We start from the raw sequence: 22,867 nt of genomic DNA on the forward strand, positions 1-22,867 counted from the left end.
TTCAAAATCTATATTCACATGGAAAAAGCCGAAGCACAACAAAAGTCCACATACCATAAGAAGATAAACTTAAGATCTTTTTCAGTAGAACAAAAGGTATTAGTACTCTTACCTACCTCTGAAAATAAACTTGTCTCTAAGTGGAACGGGCCATATGAAGTATTAGACCAAACAGGGACCGATACCTATGAAATCACCCAAACTGACAGGAAACACAAGACCCACCACTGCCATGTAAATCTCTTAAAAGAGTGAAAAGAAAATCCTTCCTTTTGAAATTTTGAAACAATTCCCCAATAACTATCAAGTCAAGAACAAGAAGACTGAAAAGATTTAGTTACAACATTCCCCAATGTATTCTTTGAGAAATCAGGGAGAGCACACAAGACTTATCATTATATCAAAACTCCAAAATTGAAAAGTGGTCCATTTTAAACCATATAGACTCCCGGAAGCCCATAGACAGATAATGATTGAGAAAGTGAACAAAATGTTAAGGGAAATATTATCGAACCATCTTCAAGCCCATGGTCCTACCCTATTGTCATGGTCACAAAAACTGACCAGTTTGGTTTTGCACCGACTTCCGACAAGTCAATGCCATCTCCAACTCCGATGCCTATCCTATGGCGTGCATCAACCCTAGACTTAACCAAGGGGTACTGGTAGGTCCCAGTACATGGACCTGATAAGGAAAAGACAGCTTTATCAATGTCCAGGGACTATTCCAGTTCAAAGTCCTCCCTTAAACAGGGCTTGCGCCACTTTCCAACGGCTTATGGACAGGATATTACAGCCCTACTCCGATTTCTGTGGGGCCTATATTGACAACATAGTCATTTATAGTAAGACTTGAGACATCTTTCTTTCCATCTCTATACTATTATGAGAGCCCTCATAGAAGCCGGCTTAACTGCCAGTCCATCCAAATGTAAGCTGGCTCAATCAGCCATGAAATAACCCAACTTCTTTGTAGGGAATGGCAGTGCCCAGCCTCAACAAGAAAGCCATTCTAGATACCACCACATCTAAGACCAAGAGATACCTCAGAGCATTCTTATGGTTAGTCGGTTATTACCATAGGTTTATCCCTACTTTCTTCGACAGAACAGCTAGGTTGACAGACAAATTAAAGAACACAGAACCCTAGAAGATTCATTGGACTGAGGAGGACGATGTATGTTACAACAGTTTAAAACAAACCCTGTGCCAGAACCCGATCCTAAACATAGTAGATTTTTCAAAGGAGTTTGTGTTACAAACTGACGCCTCCTTTACAGGGTTAGGAGCAGTTTTGTCACAAGTTTGTGATGGATTAGAACACCCTACCCCATTCACTAGTCAATAACTCTTCTCACGTGTAAAAAATGACTCTTTGTTAGAATTAGAGGCCTTTGCCATCAAATGGGTCATCATCCATCTAAGATAATATCTCCTAGGAAGGAAGTTCACACTCATCATGGATCATTCTCCATTAGTGTGGATCAGCCAGCGGAAGGAATCCAACCCTCAAGTCATGCAATATTTCCTAGACCTGAAACCCTACTGTTTCACTGTGGAGGACCAAAAAGGTAAAGACCAGGGAAACGTCGATTTCCTTTGTCGGTTTTCCGGTGTAACAGATGCGTCTACAGTCTACATCGCATAAGGGAAGGGCATGTGAGAAACCAGAAGGTGTCTCACCCACTAGCCTCCAGGGATCTGTCAACCAGTTGGCCAGAACATGGCCATTGCTTTGCGATCCAGTTTCTGGGGGTGGACCAATGCGGGAGGATCACCTGGATGAGGGGTCGTCGCAGAGTGGGACAACAGATTGAAAGACGTGGTATCCCATTCCCTGTAACACGTTTATCCTATCCTACCAAGTAAAATATTTAGGAACTCCACCCCCCTTTTACTATATGAGCACTTCCACATGGACAGCATGCTATGAAGGAAAACAGACTAACACCTGAGCAGTATAACTGACTTGTCCCAATACAATGGTCAGGGGAGGTCAGGCAATTACTGACCATCACACACACCTGACTTCCATTAAGCTTCCCCACATGGATAAAAGGCAGAGCAGCACAGTACACTCTGAGCACGGTAAGGCACATGAGGAAACAGCAGTTCCGAGATGCCAGTATAATGAGAGAAGAACAACGGCAAAACAGAAGGGGATCGCAAGGAGGGAAGTTCCCTTGACAAGGTCATTTACAAAATGCGGCCCATTATACAACCACAGAACTTCACACACATCCCATCTAGGAAACACTTCACATATGAGAAACCTGGCAGCACGTGCAGCATTGGGGTGCGTACATGGACCTGCCTCAATCCATCTGGAATTGGAAATATTACCACTAACATGTATCTGTAACCATTGATTGTTTATAATATATCCACATAATCTAGATGCTGAAAAGGACCATTGGGTCTGGGGATTGCTCCTCACACAGTTCACAAGGAGTGCCCTGCTGTGAACCTCTGACATATGATACAGTTCATAATAAACTGTGCCACGCGTTCTAAGAAATTTGGTGGTAACCATTTTCTGCAATCATGGTGGCAAGACTCTCTCTAGTTGTGTGCACTGGATAGTGAATATGCTCCAGGACCACCTTCAATAATGCAGGAGGCATAACTGGCTTTCCAGTGCCGTCCTGTCTCCATTAAGCCACATTGGGGGATAAAGTGTCTTTTCCATGAATCCTGTTTTTCTTGTGGTGTTCGACCTTGTAGCTCAATTTGCTCAATTGCAGTATAATGGATAACATATGAAAACCTTCCTTCACCATCATACATCGCCCTGACATTTGCTTAACAAGTTCTACTTCAAAATCAGAAATATTTGGAAAATATGCTGCTCTTTTTGCTTCAATTTCTGTGTCTTAATTACTGTGTGAATCATTACTGTGTGAATTCATGCCTGCCCTCTTAGGAAGGGCTGCACATTTCACCACAGTGATAGCCAATGTGAGCTTTAGTGCCTTAATGAGATTATCCAATAGAGGCGCATGTTGCACTGATGTGCCGTCTGCACAGAGAAAACCCCTCATTTTCCAGCATGACAATCCTGCATGTACGGTTGACGTCACAAAGGCAGAGTCAGAGTACACTGTCACTTCCTCATCCTCATATCTCTGGAGTGCGGCGATAAGCGCCACTTATTCTGCAGCCTGTGCTGAGCAAAGTGAAGGCAGACTTGCACTTGTCACTACTTCAAATTAACCATCACCTTTTAACTTCATTACTGCTGATCCAGTATGTAGTTTGCCTGATTTTTGGTCAATTTTTGAAGAAACATCAGAAAATAGAACTCCCGCCCCCTCCCAGAGCATTTTCTCAAACATGAAGAATATCGTCATAGAACTCATACGTTGTGCAGTCATGTACATAGTTTTCCTTCCCTATTGGTTCTGCTATGAATGTCACCAGATTCACTACTCTACATCTTACGATTCTGATTGCTGGTTTTGAAATAATTACTTCATACCCTGATGCTTTTGTGCAGTAATTGAACTTTTGGGTTTCTCTAAAATGGCGAATAAAGAATGTTCAATGAATAATGTCATTGAGCAGCGATTGTAATACTTGCAGCCTTTTCAATAATGAAAGGAGCAGCAGCTAATGCTTGTTTGCAAGAATAATGCCCTTCCATTACTCGGTTTAACATCCCACTATAATAGGCTAATGGTTTATGTCCACCCCCACTCGCTCTCCTCTTCTTCCTCCTCCGCATCACCTATGGCTCTCTCAGTTTCACCTATCTTCTCCAACTGTTTTTCCATTGACTATCCTGCCCTTCTTCCTACGTCAGGCAGGAAGAAGTACAAAAAGGATATCTTGGTCTCTAACCCTGATCTCCCTATCACTGACACCTACACCAGCGCTTCCTCCGGAGAGACCCTCACTGACATCCTTTTTGTCATTCCCTCACCAGAACCAGATGATAGATGATACACATGGTAACTATGATTATAACCTTTCCTACGAATTCTGAACTACATCAACACTACTACTAAAATTACTTAGCTTGCTTAGCCTTTGACAGTGTGCAGGGGATGGGAGTTCCCTAACCGGGAACTTATCATTTTGCAACCTACTCCATCTTGCCACTCACAACTCTCGCTCGGCTGTCAAACACTCCTCTGACATCAGCCGCCTCCTGGAAGAACTCGACGTCGATGTTCTCGGTCTCGCTGAGACATGGTTCACGGCCAGCTCTGTCATGAGTTTTGATGCTCTCCTCCCTGATGGCTACAAGATCCTCTCTGCGCCCAGCTCCAACTGTCCCAGTGGGGAGTGTAGCCTTGATCTTCCCAAAGTGGATTCCTGCCTCTGTGATTCCTATGCATGCCTACTTCTCCTTTGAATGCCTTGTCTGTATGTTTTCTCGCTCTCCTGGTCACTCTCTCACCATTGCTACTATCTATCGGCCACAAGGTCCTACTACCTCTTTCCTCTCTGAGTGGGCTGACCTCTCCTCCTCCTTCCTGGCCTCGACCCCTCAATGCCTCCTCCTTGGAGACCTCAACATCTTCCTGGGTGCTTCCTGTCCCTCCTCTGGACTCTTTCATGACCTCTGTGACTCTCTCTCTCTTTCTATTCTTCCCTTTGGCCCGACTCACTCTGTAGGGCACACTCAGGATGTTGTCATCTCGTCTGACCTCCACCACTCTAACCTTCACACCACTCCTCTCTCCTAGAGTGATCACTTTCTCCTTTCCTTCCATCTCTCCCTCTCTACCCTACAGGCTGAACCAGCTCCAGCAACGCCACCTACCTTCTCGGTCATCTGGCCCATGAATCATGCGTTAGTTGAGGCTTTTGCTGGCACTTTCTCTCCCCCTCCTCCACCTCTGGCTGACTCTCATCCTAACACTGACCTTTCCAAGCTCCACTCTGATATCTCTGATACTCTCGATGTTCTTGCCCCTGTCTAGAGTATCTGCTTGAAGTCCAAAGCCAAGTGCAACTCTTGGTACGACTCTGACCTCGCCACCCTTAAACGCAAGTGTAGGGCGGCTGAGAGGAAATGGTTGACATCTTGTTCATCCCCTGACAAACTCGCCGCCTGCTCCAAAGGCAATACCGGCTCTCTGTCCACACTAAGAAGAAAGCCCCCGTCTCTGCGGCATCTAACCACTCGGCCGAACTATTTAAAATCTGTAAGGAGCTGGCCAATCCTGCTGCAGTCTCTACTTCTCTTGTACCCTGCCAGGCCCTCTGCACGACCTTGGATTCTCATTTCATCTCTAAAACCGAAGACATCCTGTCCACCGTCTCATTCTCTCCTCCTTTACCAGCGTCTTTCTCTGATACCTCTGGCCACCCTGCAGCCACCTCGCCTCCCTCTTTCTCTTCCTTTCCTCTGTTCACCCCTGATGAGATTACTAGACAAGTCCAATCTATAAAGGTCTTGTCGAAACAGGTTCCTCCCTGTTCATCCAAAACCATCAAGGACCATATTGATACCCTTGCTTCTGTCCTGGCCAACTTCTGCAACCACACCTTTTCCACTGGAGCCTTCCCCTCCCCTCTGAAGCACTCTCGTGTGCACCCTCTTTTCAAGAAACCAACAGCCGATCACTCCTGCCCAGCTAACTATTGCCCGACCTCTATCACTCCTTTCCTGGGCAAACTCCTGGAAAAGCTGCTAACTCCCAGCTTAACCTCCACACTGATTCTGTTGGTTGTCTGCATAACCATCAGTCTGGCTTCAAAGTAGCGAGAAGCACAGAAACTACTATCCTGAACATCTGTGAAGACCTGCTTTATAACCTTGATTCTAATCTCCCCTTTGTCCTCATCCTACTCAATCTCTCTTCTGCCTTTTTTATGGTCAACCATGCCATCCTTCTGAGCCAACTCCTTTTCTCTTCCTCTCTCCTGCTGATCTCTGTCTGTTTCTGCACTGGCCACCTGGCTACCCTCTGAATTCGGGCCCAGATCTCTGGCCACCCAGTTGCATACCCGTACTGCCTCCTGGCAACCCTTTGCACTTTGGTCTGTATCTGCAACCCTACAGTCCCCTTACCCACACTTATTAGACACCCTTGTTTGAGCTTGAATCTTGCACTTGCCTCCTGCTGGCCGCACTACCTGTTGTTGTTTTGATCATGTGTTCAGCACTTCCCACTCCTCCCCTTCCCCTTGCACTTTCCTGAAAAAGATCAGCATGGTCTGTCAACACATATACACCAATGTTACAACTAAAAGTGCACTACACATCCCATCTCGCAAAACCACAACCACCAGGACAACTTTTAAGACATTCCCTATGGAAGAGTTTACTGCCAATGTAGTATCCCTCAAGGCCACATCATATGTGGATGACATCCTCCATACCTCCGTACTCAAGACACTTCTGACTGAAGTACCCCTCCCTTACCTGACAATCATCAACAGCTACCGTACGCAAGGCACCTTCCCCTCAACATTCTAGATCTGACAAATCCTCATGCTTTTCAAGAAACCAACACTGAACCCTGATGACATGAGCAACTATTGCCCTGTCACCCATTTTACCTTCCTAGGTAAGATCCTTGAAAAGCAATAGCCACACAACTCCTTCAGCACATCAAAGTCAACAACGTCCTTCAGTGCTATCAATTTGGCTTTATACCCAGATGCAGCACACAAACAGCTACCATTAATGTGATGGACAATGCTCTTGAAATCCTTGATGATGGTCATCCTTGCCTCCTGGTTTCTTTGACCTCTCAGCAGAATTTGACACAGTAGACCATCAGACACTCAACAATCTACATCACTGCATGGGGATCAGCAAAACTATCCCTAGCTTGTTCAAATCCTACCTTGCTAATCACCACAAGTTTGTTCAAATGGATTCCTCCCGATCACCAACTCAACCCATCCCCTGTAGAGTCCTGCAAGGATCCATCCTCTACACTTGTGATCATCAATCTTAACATGGAACCACTTGGATCCCTCATTGCTAAATACAGCATCAACATCCAGCAATACACAGCTGCCTCACAGTTTTACTTCAATATATCCTCCATTGAAAACATTTACAGGCTCAAGGCTTTGATCCCTTCATGGATGTCCAGTGCTTTCCTAAAGCCCAAGCCCTCCAGGACTGAATTCCTACTGCTGACCAACAACACTGAATATCCATACATCAAGATATGGTTCTCTGCCATGCACCCTGGGGGCTGGTAACCTGAGCCAATTCCCTTGGGTTCAACATTGACAGATGCCTCTCCTTCAAACACCGCATAGCACCACAGAAACTCAGCATCTCCGGAGCCTTATGATTTACCAGATGTAAATACATGTGCAGACTTGAACTGTGCCAGTGCAGGAAGGATAAAATGGAAGGCAGAACTTCTCTGTTTGCACCCTAAGATTCTGGATTGTCCTCCCAATCAACATACAACTCGCATCCTTGCTACTAAAGTTCAGGAATTAGGTCAAGATACTCCTCTTCAAGGAATGTCTCCCACCTAACTACTTGGTCCATACACCGTCCATTTCCCACCTTACCTGGGACTATGTGATCTGATACCCACTGTTTTCTCCCCTGGTTACTTGTAGATACATTGCTGACTATTGTCTTCCCTACCCTGGCATTAGAACCCCACTCCCTTGTTTCTATGCTCCCTAGCCTTATTCCTCCCCCTATGATTGTAAAGCACTCTGTTGCTTCCTGTAGCTTGGTCCACGGCCAATAAATACCCTAATAATAATGATAACAATAATAATAGAAGACAAGTACACACAGGAGGTAAGGAGTCAAGAACACCCAGGGCACAGGAAGGGCACATAACCTGCAGCGGCCCACAGTACACAGAGCAGAGATGCCTGCACAATACTTGTACACACAGTTGTTAAGGTAACAATAACACCCACGGCTGCACAGGAAGGGAACAGGACCCGGAGCAACACATGATACACAAAGGAAGAGCTTCCTGCACAAGACATGTTCATACAGGTGTTAAGGAGAAACAGACGTCCAGGGCTGCCCATAATGGGAACAGGACTCGGTGCAACACATGATACACAAAGGCAGAGCTGCATGCACAAGGCGTGTACACACAGGTGTTGATGAGACAAGAACACCCAGGGCTGCCCAGGGAGAGAAAATTATCCAGAGTGGCTCATGATACAGAAAGGCAGAGCTGCCTGCACAGGACATGTACACACAGATGGAAGGGAAACAGAAACACCCAGGGCTGCCCAGGAAAGGAACAGGACCCAGAGCAGTCCATGATACACAAAGGCAGAGCTGCCTGCACAATACATGTACACATAGGTGTTAAGGAGCTAGAAACACCCATGGCTGTCATGAAGGGAACTGGACCTTGAGTGGCCCACAACACACAAAGGCAGAGCTGCCTGCAGAATACTAGTACACACAGATGTTAAGGAGACAAGAACACCCAAGGATTCCCAATAAGGGAACAGGACCCGATTGGCCCTCAACACACACATGCAGAGCTGCCTGCACAAGGCATGAACACGCAGTTGTTAAGGAGACAAGCACATCTAGTGCTACCCAGGAAGGGAACAGGACCTGGAGTGGCCTACAATAAACAAAGGCAGAGCTGCCTGCACAATACATGTACACACAGGTGTTAAGGTGAAAAGAACACACAGACAAGCTGAAGAAGGGAACAGGCCCCAGCGTGGCCCACGATACACAAGGGCAGAGCTGCCTGCATAAGACATGTACACACAAGTGGTAGGGAAACAAAACACTGACAGCTGCCCAGGCAAGGAACAAGACCCAGAGCGGTCCGCAATACACAAAGGCAGAGCTAACTGCACAATACATGTATACATAGATGTTAAGGAGATACAAACACCCATGGATGCCATGAAAGGAAGAGGACCTGGAGTGGCCCACAACACACAAAGGGAGAGCTGAATACAGAATACATGTATACCTACATGTTGAGGAGACATGTGCACCCAAGAATGCCCAGTAAGTGAAAACCCAGTAAGTGAAAAGGACCAGAACCCCCCTCAACACACAAAGGCAGAGCTGCCTGCACAAGACATGTACACACAGGCGTGAAGGAGATAAGAACACCCAGACCTGATCAGGAAGGGAACAGGAACCGGCGTGGCCCACGATACTCAAGGACAGAGCTGCCTGCACAAGACATGAACATACACACAGGTGGTAAGGAGACAAGAACACTCAGGGATGCCTTTTGATCATCTGGTAACATCATACTTAGAAGCTCAATGACCATTGGTAGGCTATGATGGACCATGATCAGGAGGCTCCAGCCATGCCAGACATGGCTAATCAAGTGAGAACAGTCACTTCAAGCAGACCACTCTGACATTCCCAGATCTGCAACCTTGGCCTTCACCTGTAGCATGGCCGCTTTGAAGGGGAGAAAAATGCTACAAACCATCAGGCTCGGGTTACTTCCTGCATTTCTATTCTTGTCTCGGCCCCTCTTGATCAGCAGGCTTGGCAGCCCCAGAATTACTATTTTGGAGTATGTTTTATGGGGGAATTATTTACCTCTCCCAAACTCCTCTCTTGTAAATATGACATTCTCTTTCAGACACCTCAGATCGTATCCACCTAATTTCTGCTGTCCCGATCTGCCAACTACTTTGGCTGGATCAACATGCAGCCCATATATCACAATGAGTTTATTGATTTTATTTATTTTCTATTTAAGGAGCCTGCAAAGCTCGGGGGCATCTATGCGCTGGTTACAGACATGTTAGGTACAGTTGCATTAAGCTTAGTTAAACAGATGAGTCTTTAAAGGTTTTCGGAAGCAGAGGTAGAATGGTTCAGAGTGCAGGTGTAGGTTGTTCCAGAGGATGGCTGCCACGGCAGGGAAGATGGATCCCCCAGCTCTTTTGTGTCTGAATCTGGGTTTGAGCAGACAGTGGCTCTGGGCAGATCTCAGAGGTCTGGAAGACGTGTGAGGAATGATTTTATGGGGAAGGTAGGGTGCAGCATTGTTAGACAAACATTTGTGAGTGGTTGAAAGGATTTTGAAAGTAAGCCTTTCTGTGACAGGGAGCCAGTGGACTGATTTCCTGGCTTCAGAGAAACGGTCAAACTTGCTTAGTTCCAGTGCTGCCGCCAGGGCATTGTTTTGTGTGACCTGGCACCTGTTCATGTTTTCATTATTTTTTTTTAATTCTTGTTTTATTAGCATATGATTTCCAAGTGAAACCTTTCAGCTTTTACAGTTCAAACAATTAGAATCGTTACGAAAAATAAAATGATAAAACATCAATTAGACTTAACTAATTAAATACAGATCAAAACTGAATCAGATGACAATTTCCTTCAATTTTCCCAAAAATTATTGACACAAATTCCAGCAAGGCGAATGTTAGCGAAATCCTAGTTACCTGCATCAACTGTAGCCAAATGACCCTTTCTGTTAAGGTCCGGTTTTCATTGAAAAATGTCCCCATCGGATATGATCTAATGTCACCAACACCCGAACAACTCATAATCAAGTAGTGCGGGGAATCAGCTGTGTGGCTACAAAGTCTGCAGCGATAGTCTCTCTGTTCCTTATCTTTTATGGCAGCAAATTGAGATGGAGTCTTAGAAATTGGTTTTGTGAGTAGTTCAATTGGCATCTTATCAATCTTATCAAACAAGGTAAAGTTGTTCCTTGCCTTTTGAGATCCATACAGTGCTTCCCATAAAGTTTAAGACCAATGACTGCGTCCAATGTTTCAGTCCAATCCTGTTCATAAAGTCTTCGCTTTACATACTCAGGGTTTTCTTTCAATGTTGTCTCTGTTAGGCCTATAGTCTCTAGTGTTTCTTTACATTTATCACTGCATTCTACAACTGTGCATTCCCTTCTTGCATGGAGAACCTCACTAAGTAAGGTTAATCCTCCGTCAGATGGTGGTAATAAACACTTTCGGTAAAAGGAGAGAGTCTCCCAGACTGTTACTATGAACAAAGATCTTAGGCCCAACTCTTTTCTGATTTTTACTATAAGCATGGAGTTTGGCAGTGAAAGAACATATCTCCAGAAGAGACCCTCTATAATTGACCACACTTTCCAACTCAGTGAGAGTGATGCTTCTGCCCTGTATGTCAAGATGAGGATTACTTTCATTCAGTAAAAATTGATTACTGGAACAAATGAGAATTTGCAGTATCAGACTCTGATAATCTTTGCCTGTACTGGCAAGGTTTTCATTTTCCTTCTCAAGATTGCCTCTGTGGGTGCATCTATAGAGCTGTCATTTATTGATACTCCCAAATATGTCATCTGGGTTATCTCTGGGATTTTATATCCATTTATGCACCAACCAGTAATTTTTGCTTCTCTTCCTGAAGTCCTGCTGAGTATTAGAACGCCAGATTTTGATGCGTTTATCCGCAGGTCATTTGCTGAAAAGTATGAAGCGAGTGCATCTAGTTTTCATTGGAGTCCAATCATTTCATCCATTATCGCCACATCGTCCGCATATAAAAGCCTGCTTGCTGGTGCTCCAGTTACACACGGTGGGAAGCACCTAATGCTTTTAAATGTATCTTCCATATCTGATGTGTACAAATTGAAGATCGCTGGTGCCAGGCGACAACCTTGTTTAAGGCTAATTGTTGTCGTGATATGGTTTGTCAAATCACCCAGTTTGTTCAGTCTTATTCAGACTGTAGTGGCCGTATGGAGTGCCTCTATAGCTTCACGTAAATAGTTAGGGCAGCCCCAAATTTTCAGCTTAGACCACAGGATTTGTGGATTCACTGAGTCAAAAGCCTGTGACAAGTCTACTGAGGCTAAGTAGAGCTTTGTACTATTCCTTAATGTAGTTCTCATCTTCAAGAGGTTGATTAAGAACGAATTCAGATCAGTGCCAATTCCTTGTTTTGAAGCCCACCTGCCATCGATCATGATGATTCACTTTCTTACTCCAGGCAGTAAGGTGTTTCAGTATGATTGCTGCAGATATTTTAGCGATCACATGGGCGATTGGACTGCAGTTTGTTGGCAATGAACTGTCACCTTTCTTAAAGATTGAGACTACGATTGAAGTTGTCCAAGAGGCCAGTATTTTGTTCCTGAACTTTATTAGATTCAATAGGCCATACATAAAGGTTGCAATTTTTCAAGTTTCTTCTTAAGAGTCATATTCATCAGGCTATCTGGTCCGGCTGCTCTCGAGTTGCTAGAATTCTTGATTAGCTCTTTGATGTCTTCCTTTCCTGTCTCAAAGGTCCATGGGGACAGATGCAGTTCCTCACTGTCAACGCGGTCTGCTATCGGGCTACAGAAGAGAGTAATAAAGTGTGTTATCCTCTCTCCTGCCGGAAATTGGGTTTGCCAACAAGGACTGCTGGGGGGCATCCATTGATTTGAAAATTCACCAAATCTCACCAGAGTTTTTAGTCGATACAAGCTTCAACATATACTCCACAATCTTGTTGGTTTAGAGTATATTTATGTGGTTTTAGCCAGTTTGATAAGTTTGCTTGCCTTTCTAAAGGGCGTCCAAAGTTTCTGGTGACGGTAATTTTCTATAGGCTTTTTTTTAACAGTTCAACTGTTTCTTCCTCATGGATACGACTAAATCCAAATTGTGGCGATGGCTGAGGTTTTTTTTCTCCACACGTAGCTCTCCTTTATGTGTATAAGCACAGGTATCTTGAATAGTCTAAGTCAACATGCCTTGAGGGGGTGGTAAGGGCTGCTGTTAGGGTGATGACATTTTCATGCATCAGCCTTAATCTATTCCTTCCCGGGATGTATGCCAAGGCCTACCATCCTCAATGGAGGCCCTTTGATTGACCTGCCTGAGATTCGCATCTTCAAGATGTTGTGGTCACTGAGCGTGGTATGAATAACCACCATGTCCTTTACGTTTTCATGGAGGTTATCCAAGAGAAAGATGTATCCAGTATCTGAATCTCACTGCCCCTCTTCCAGTTCAGGGTAGGTGGTGTGTCTCCCACTGCTGATCCATCAATTAATACAATATTTCTTAAGCATAGCTCCTTTCTCCACGTCAGGCCTCTTAGTACGGCTTCCTCAGATTTAAGTGCAGGATTCTCTATCAGAGTTAGTTTGTTATTAAAGCAGTGGATATTAAGGTTGTCACAAAGGATGATGTCTAGGTCAGGCCTTATCACCCTGGCATTGTCAATCTCATCCATAACTTTTTGGACGAAGTTCTTAGGTATTTTTGATTTTAGATTCCAAAACAGAATACAGATTAGCATCGGCCCTACTGTATCATCTTGTTGACTTTTTCTTTCCAGTAATGCAGTTTGAATTAGAGGGGAAAATTCCTCACCCTGGTTACCGTCAAGCCACTGGTATTTTTTATTAGTATTAGGAAGCCTGCCATGGGTCGTCCCTTCGACCCTTTTGTAGCTGGGTTTAGATGTGTCACAAATCTTTCGAGATGAGGTGTATCTCTTAGTAAAGTCTCCTGTAGGCAGACTACATCAAACCCCTCAAACTGCGGATTCCCTTCACCAAACAGGTGCTTAAAGTCTCTGGTATTCCAGCAACATTGTGTGAAATCTTGCTGTCCCCCCTCCATCCTAAGCTTTGTACTTTATGAATTGGACGCTAGGGCACATGCTAGCCAACCCCATCCTTCTTCATCCTCTACCTTCTGCATTCCTACTTGAGGGTTCCTCTTATCCCGTGAGAAGTTGGATTTGTCTATCACAATCTGGAAATTGTTCGGTTGCATCAGCAAATATTCGCAAAATCGTTCAATAGCGGTTACATTCCATTTAGTATCTTTTTCCCCCAGGCTGTTAGATCTACTCTTCAGTTGTTGTTGTACTTTCAATGATCTTCGGGTAAAATCTTCTGCTTCTCCAATATCCCTTAACTCAGGTAGGTCTACCTTTTTAATGTAGAAGCCCATTCTAGTAAGTTGAGAGGTGTCCCTCTCTAAAAGTTGCTTAATTTTAGCCGATGAGAAGTAAATGAACACCTTGTCTTTTCAAAGTCGATCAAATGAAGGTCCTTAGAATGAATAGCAGTTAATGATGGTACACTCTGGACAAGTCTTAGAACATATGCTCCATTCAGGATCAAATCATCTTTTATGTGCAGTATTCTTTCAAGTTGCATTCTAGTTGTGTCTGTTCCTTTTGTTTCTGCAACCTGGTTCAAACGATTCAATTGGTCAAATTTTCTATCTTCTCTGGGCATCCATGAGGGTTTCCCTTTGTCTGACCAATGGGCTTGCCCTTTAAGTTCCCAACTTCTTTCTTCTAACGTCCTGTAACATCCCCTCAAATTCTTTGGTGATGTTTCTCGCTTGTCTGCTGGATTGAACTTACAAATATGGACCATTGAGCTCACTCTGACCTTTTCTCTGGGACTCAAATTCAGAGTCAGTGAAGAGATACACTTTAATGTGTCACAGTTGTCCACCTGCCACTCAAGTTCATCTTCTTGTTCGTAAAAGCTTACTTCATCTATTGTGTTGTTTGTCTGAACTCTAGGCCGACTATTAGATTTCAGGACAACCAAGTGTTCTGCTAATGATTCGCTAGTTGGTCAAGCTTTGTCCCAGTCATCCGAGTAAGTAGAGAGGTTAATCAAGCCCTCAGACAAGCTTGGTGCCTCCTTTTGTGACATGTCACAGCATTCCCTCGTTGTTACCAATATCTGCATTCCGTTAATTGGGCTTTGAACTTCACATTCGGTTTCTACACTGATATGGAAATTGGCCATTGAATTTATAGGGGCTACCCCAGTTTGTGTCTCCTGTTGATCAATCCATTTTGTGTCTCTATTTTTGACACAGTCGTGCTTGAACATCCTTTAGGTCTGGTTCCTTTGACATTCCTAGCTTTTAATGGTTTAAAACTGTCCGTGTCTTCTTTGTTGTCCAGGTTATTACCATTGTGTTTGTCCTCTTCAAAATGGATAGTGGTGTCATCCACAATTAGCATGTCCTTGTCAGTTTGTACAGGGATGTTGTTTTCATTTGTTTATTTTGTCAAGAGGGGGGCTTTCCGTTGGTTTACTAGCAAAGAAGACCTGCTTTTGTCTTTTTCTTTTATTATGGGGTCCAGAATACTCTTTAAGAAATTTGTTATATGCTCTGAGTTTTTGTCCATATTTCCCTGTAGTGCCAAAATGAAGGTTGTATACGAATTGTAAGAATGACAATTGTTCGAATAACAATTGACCTTCTGCACAATTGACCGAATTTAAACCGTCAATTAGGATATATATACAGGTGGAAACCCCCCGCACCCTCCACCCAATCCAACCTCCACCCCAACCCCTCATCCAATCCCCTTATATTATTATTACCCCAACCCAACCCATAATATATATAAAAATGACCATAAAGTCAATTGTGCAGAAGGTCAATTCGGACCTCTTTTATTCGAACAATTGTATCATTCAAACAATTGTAAACAAACAATGAGGGTAATACTGAAATGAAGCCTTCAACAAAGACCATTTTCGAGTGTAACATCTCTAAAATAGTAGTTTGGTCCTTGAGCTGTTCTGAGACATTTTCATGAAGCTTCATAAAGGGAGCCATTGTAAGAGAAAGGCTGCAATCATGCTGGCATCTATAATAGGTGTGGGCATAGTTTTTTCCTCAACTTGTGATGCAACGAAATCTAATAACAGGTCTTCATCTGACATGGTTGTAGCCTCAGGTGCATTTGGATCATCCGTACAAGTTGTTAATCTGAGGTGCTTAGTAGCAGTGTTCAGCCATCCCAAGGGTCTTGAGTGTGGCAATCCGGGCCTTATGATTAGTCTGTAGTCCTAGCGATTGTTTCAGAAGTCAACCTATTATTTAGTTGTTTTTACGTGGTTTCACTACCATCGGCGACTTCAAGGGCCCTTGTTAAAGTAGTCAACACACTACCCACTGCTTTGTCCAGCGTAAAGCTGGCATTCTGCTCCATCCCCATCAGTAGCTCAATGGATGATGTATTTGTTTGGTGCACCTGCAGACTGCTCCGCTCAAGAGGAGGGGTCCCCGTTTGTCCTTCATGGAGAGTCGTCCTCTCTTCTTCTCTAAGAGCATTGTCCCCTGATGTGTCAAACTTGCACAGGTCATAGAGGAATTATTGCCTAATGAACCAATCATGCCATTAGATGTTGATGCAGAATGCGGGCGTGTATAGAAAAAATGTTGCTTTTCCTGTAAAGCACCTTGGTTTCCAGGCTGTTGGTCCAGATGTATGGTAATAAGATTTCTTTAGCTTGTTTTAGGCCAAGGCTCCAAATGTGTATAACTTTGGAGCTGCTTCTTGCTACGCAAACCCTTCTTTACACAAAGGATTGTTATCCTCCAATAATGACATGGTGTGATGTCACTATTATTGTGCCCTTTGAGTTGTATCTGGGATGTTGGGACTTCCGTGGATCGAGGAGGCCACTCTGTGTTATTACTGGATGTCACTTCAGATGTAATTGCCGGTGAATGTGAGGCGTCACTGTCAAGAGGACACTCTAAAATGTTCCAGGGAGAATTTGTCTTCAACCCGATTTCCACCCGTATGTCTATTGGACAGGGAGTGTGATCCTTCTTCGACGGTGAGGCATGAATGTTTGTTGATTCTTCAGTTTCAACCATCTCACCCATGTTTGTAGATACAATTTTTACCAAAGAATTTGCAGTGTCAAATAAGATGAAATGTGCTTTTCGGTTCCAATGCTCACTTTCCGTACTTGTTTGAATGCAAGCAGATCAAAGGGTCTATGCCCCACAGTTTCCATGCAGTGCTTACCAGTGCTTGCGAGTAAAGTCTGTGCCAACAGTTAGCCAAGTTTAAGGTTTGTCTATGATCATCAGGCAAGGCAAGGAGTCTAGCTGTTTTGCACACAGCACCTCCGTCCACTTGTAAGGTGAACGAGAGGCAATTTATTTAAAGTGTTGAATACTGAATATTAAAGTACTCTCTGAGCGTGAAATCTCCCTCAAAGTGGATGGATAACCAATAAGAATAATTAAGAGAAGCTCTCCCTCACATGTAGCCTGCTTGACTGCCTGACTGCAGTCAACTTGTTACCCACTTCGCAGCCGGTTCACGGTCCCGTAGGGTTTTGATGAAAGAGAGGGGGTGGAGCCCTTCTCGCTCACACAGCGTCCCTCTTTGTTAAAGGCACAAGTGCCTATTTTCCAACCGTGCTATTCAATGTAGGATCAGCGCCTCCCAGCACACGAGTCAAAAGCAAAGCAGGTCCTTTGACCAGCAGTCGCACTGGACAGAGTCTAGGTGGTCAAAGAGAGGTTTTATGTAAATGTTGTGTAGGGTGGGGGGGAAACAGGAAACCTGGGGTACAACACAGGATAAAGTAATATGGTTAGCTGCTGCTTCATCAATGAAGACTCTGGAAGTTCTATTGTCGAGGAAGGATGCAATCCAGTTGGCTGCTCCGGGGGAGAAGTCTGCAACCTTGGTGAAATGGCTACAGAGGGTTTGGTGGTTGACCAAGTCGGAAGCCACTGATAGGTCCAGGAGAAGAAGGGGAGATAGCTCTCCTGCGTCATTGGCTTTGTCGAGTTGATTCCTCAAGTCAAGGAGTGCTGTTACTGTCCCATGGTGGGGATGGCAGCTGGACTCTGGCGATTTGAAGATGTGTTGGGTTTCCAGGAAGGCCTGAATTTGGATGAATGCCACTCTATCAATGATTTCCAGGACGAATGGCATTGTAGTGATAGGTCTATAGTTAGTGTGGATTGTAGGGTCCAGAAAAGGGCTTCTTGAGGAGGGGATGATCCACAGCTCTTTAAGACAAGTCAGGATGGAACAGGAGTCAAATGAGGAGTTGACAATGGTGGTGATGATTTGGATCAGAGGGTCCATGCATTCCTTTAACAATGTGGCTGGGCAAATGTCACCCTTGGCTTGAGAGTATTGATGATGGTAGCTAGGTCTGTCACTGAGATGGGTTGAAACGTGAAGGGTTGGGTGATGGGGGTCAAGTTGGTCTAGGAATGACCTGACCAATTTGAAGGGTGGGCAGCAGCTTTAGATTTGATTTTGTCCTGTAGTTGTGTGACTTTGTTGATCAATGCTTCTTGGATTTTGTCACACCAAGTGGTGTCCTTTAGGACATTAGAAGGTGGAGTGATGAGGGATTATAGTGTGCGAAGGATGGAGAACAATTTTTGGGAGTTTGATGCAGCTTCAGTGATCCTCTTGTGGGCTGTGGTTTTAGACTTGTGGATGTTTTTTTTAAATATTCTCCTGATACATCTCTGAAATGTGCTTTATTGAGGCTAGTAGGGAATTTCTGACTGGCAACTTCTCCTGCCCGTTTTTGTGCAAGCAGTTCTAGTTTGGCTGTGAACCAATCATTTCTGTGCCTGGGACTCTTAGATTTCCAGGGATTAAGAGGGGTAAGGATATCAAAGGCCTCGGGTTAGCATGGAATTGTAGCATGGAATTGTAATGTGTAACTAGTGTGTTGGTATCTAAGTTATTCAGTGTGTGGAGGCTGAGTAAGTGTAGTAGGCACTCTTTGGTCAGGTTGCTAGAGCTGCATGCTATGGTAAAGGGCATCAGGGTGGGCCTTTCAGGTGGCTGGTGGGAATGAGGATGATGAAGCTAATAAAGTGGTGGTCGGTCCAAGGGCAGGGTGTGTTAGACAGAATTGAGATGTTACAATGGTTGTCTAGGACCATGTCAAGTGTCTGGCCATGTACGCGGGTGGAGTCAAGGATCAGTTGGCTGCAGCTAGAAGCATTCATACTTTTTGCAAGGGCTCCTGCCTCTGAGTCAGTGGGGTCGTTGTATCCCACATTGAAGTCAGCTAGGATGATGAGCTGGCTAGAGGTTTTCAAAGTGGCTGATAAAAGCTGGATGAGGTCATCTTCAAATGATAATAGGGGGCCTTGCGCTCAGTAGATGAGGTGAAATGCAATGTCTGAGTTAGGTGAGCAAACTAGTTTATCACAGATGAGTTTGCAATGTGGAATAGGGGATAGGACTGTGGGCCAGAGGGAAAGGGAGTTTTTATAAATAAAGGGGACTCCTCCTCCATTGCCAGTAAGTCTGTCTTCTCGGATAATGACATACCCAGGTGCCAATGCAATGGATCGGGCTCGGCCCACTGTTGGGTTGAACCATGTTTCTGTGATGGCGAGGATGGCAGTGGTGTTGGATGCGATGAGGTCATGGATGTCCACGGAATGGGCAACAATGTATCTGGCATTGATCAAGATACAAGAGAGTTTTGGAGTGGGTGGCAGCAAGCTCTTTGAAGCACTATGCTCAAACCTCTACTACAACTGGGCCAAACAGTGTCTCAGCCGTCATGAAGGAAACACAGGTAGAAAGTGAACAATATAACTCCTTCACCTGCCTTTTGATAATGATAGCCAAAGTCAGGCTACACTCTTCAAAGATGGGAGTCATTACCTCTGGCATGACAACCTTATGGTGGCCAGGGAAGTTGGGATTGTAATTCTTTCAGAAGCATTATAATCCAAGAAATACAAGCAAGCTGTGGAAACACGTAATCCTGTTTCGGGGCAAAATTAAACACAAAATCAGGTGTCTAACCAATATAAATGGGAGAAAAACTCCACTTCTGTACATGGATCACCAGGCCCTACTGCACCAATCAAGGCCACCATTTGCATGAGCATGCATTTCAAAATGGCAGCTGACCACTGTCAAGACTCAGGTCATAGTTCCATGTGTGAGGGGGCAGGTCTCCTAAAGTGGCAGGAATAGAAATTGAAAAATTGCAATCTAGATAATCCCGCTTTGAGACAAATCCCAGCCCCCCTAGCAGCTCTCTTCTTGGCCCCCAGCCTCTTGAACTCTTCTCAGGCCCCAGCCCCCTCACACACCTTTTCAAGCCATCTTTTCTTTTTTCTTTTTTGTTTAATTTGTTTTATGGTTATTACAAACCTTTACAAAAAAGAAAAGCATAATGTAAATACTTACACATATATAATACAATTAATACAAATACATTTTCCAAATCGACTTCATAAATGATACATAAGACTTACAAGTTACATCCCCGTTCTTAATACAACATTTCATCATTAAAAGAGTGTGATACTAAAGCGTATTAATCAACAAACACTAACAATCTTTAAAACAAAGAGAAAGTAATTACAGTAAGGAAATCTACTTTTCAATTATTCTTAAGAACCCCACTAGCGCAAAAATGAAGGCTCTACCTTGCCCTTGCATCATCCGATTCCATAACGACTCCATACAATCAATGTATTCAAAATTCACAAATCTCATCAAGAAATTGGTTCAAGCATCTCTAAAATATGGACATTCTAAAATTAAATGCTTTAGGGTTTCATTAGCATCATCACAATTGGGAAATCGCCATTTCATTGTAACATAGCTATCTTGCAAATTCCCCCAATGCCTTGTCCTTTCCCTTGTATCAAACTGATTTAGTTTGAACCTTAGATAATACATACGCACAATATTGCAGGGAAATATTGCGAGATACGCACAGCAGCCATCCCTTTTACGCGTAAACCTGGCATATTCCTTATTAGTACTCCGTGATTTAATTTCTTCTAAGGTCCTGCAACTATCAAATTCAAAAATTTTACGTTTCACGTAGCCTGGGCAAATATATAAATCATCCTGGTCAACACCAAGCTCCTCCAATATTTTAAGCATACTAAGATTATATGACATAAGCGAGCTAGAAGTACATCCCTTCGTCAGTAGTAATAAGTCTTGGTACAATGAGTTGCCAGTTGGATTTAAAATTTTACTATAATTTGCAAGAGCTCACCATACCAATCTACATGATAAAGAAATCAGTCCCATCTCATGTCGTACAATACAATTGGGGATAGCAGAGGAAATATGCAAAGCAGATTTCAGCAAACTTCCCTGCATAGAATCAAGTTGCTTTTTCAAATTACATACACAAATATCTAGAGCATACAAAAGAAGTGGTTTCACCTTTAGAGTAAAAAATTCTAGTAGTGGAATTAAAGAAGATTTACAATATTTTGGGAAATTAAATTTTATCTGACTTCGTAGGGGCCTTACTTTCAAATGTAAGTAGTCTACCCACAACTTTATTGATGATAGATTACTCAAACGGTAACCATGATATGCAATTTCATGATTTTGATGAATCAATTCACCATCAATATTCCAAGTACATTTTTTGGGTTTTGCCAGCATTGAATACCATAATGTTAGTTATAGATGAATTAGGTTTCAAATTATGCTGATATGCAAATTCTGAGAACTTTCATTTTGTTTGCAAGCCTATTGGTGTCACATTAAAGAGGATAATATCGTGAATGAAGGCCAGCCAATGCAACCGTAAAGAACATAGCCTTGCTGCAAAAGAATAAGTTGATTTCCAAATCTCGTCAATGTCGGATAGATATATATTAAACAATATTGCAGCAAAATTGCATCCTTGATTAAGCCCTACAAATGATTGTACGGGATCCGTAATGGCTCCACCTTGAGTGAGTCGAATTTTATAGGATGTGTTAGATTGAAATTTTACAATCCAATATATTAGGTGTTCAGGGATACCCATTTTATACATTTTAGCCCATAATATATTATGGACAACTGTATCAAAAGCTGATGACAAATCTATCAACACAATATATAATGTGCTAAGTTCACTCTTTTTTGTCCCATCTAATAGATGCGCCATAATTGTGGCATTCAAAGTAGTACTCATCCCTCGTCTAAAACCAACTTGAAATTTAGAGTAGATGTTGTGGTTGGCGAGGTATTTTTCCAATTCTGCTATTAGCAGGATTGAGAAAACTTTGGCTGCTGCATCTGGTAGGGAAATTGGTCTATAATTTTCTGGCATAGTGGGATCACCTTTTTTATAAATAGGAATCAAAATAGAGGTGGCCCACGACTGAGGAACTATCCCAAAGTTAGAATATTATCAAACTTGCTTTTTAAAATCGTAACCCAAAATACAGATTCTGCCTTGTAGACGCAAGATGGAATACAATCTGGCCCTGACGCATGCAAATTTGATAATCTCTTAATAACCCATTCGATGTCAATAACGGGCCATACAAATTGCTTATACGGAGCAACACATGATATCACATTTGGGCAAATCGCAGGGGTAATGCATATTTACTCCTAATAAAGGCCATCCATGTTTCAGTTTGAATAACCTTGTTAGGATGATGTTGATTATGTGTATTAGGATTCTTAATTGCAGTCCAGATTGCCTGAGTATTATGTCTGCAAATTGCTCTGATAATTTCGCAGTTTTGTTTATTGTTTTGTTCAATATGAATACCTTTAATTCTATTCTTATAAGATTGGATAATACATTTTTTTATGTCCACAAATTGTGCTACATTCAGCTGATCCTTATATAGCTTTCTTATACCTCTATTGTTTGACGTTTCATATTTTTGATATTGTAATCAAATATATGTTTATTATTTGACACATATCATTTTTGCTTGGTCTGAAAATATTCAAGGGCATCCGCAACCAACATAGTAATAATGTGATCCAGATAGTGCACAGAATATACCTCTGGGACTCTAAGGTTTACTCTACATTGTAATTCAGCCGTCACCTTTTCTGCTAAACGCTTACATAACAGCGGATTCCATCATAAGGATATTTTACTCTGTCTGGTCTCAATTTCCTGCAGGATATGATCAACCTTCAAAATATTCAAAAAGATAGGAAGCGATATGTGGATAGGTGCATGGTCACTATACTTAATTTCATCAATACTCGCCATTACTTTTATCAATAACAATGAATCAGTTATGCAAAAGAAGTCTATCATGGAGCTAGCCATACCTCGCTTCCATGTATATAGTGGTGAAAGTTCATTAAATCTTACAAAGGACATCTCCCAATTAGAAAAATAGGCTCACCATTCAGCACCCCTCCTGCAGCTAATCCTTCCCATATAAGCTTTACTAGTATTGAGGCATGCACATCATT

The sequence above is a fragment of the Ambystoma mexicanum genome, chromosome 3q, assembly GCF_040938575.1.
Source record: "Ambystoma mexicanum isolate Mex_15411 chromosome 3q, UKY_AmexF1_1, whole genome shotgun sequence".
NCBI classification, from domain to species: Eukaryota; Metazoa; Chordata; class Amphibia; order Caudata; family Ambystomatidae; genus Ambystoma; species Ambystoma mexicanum.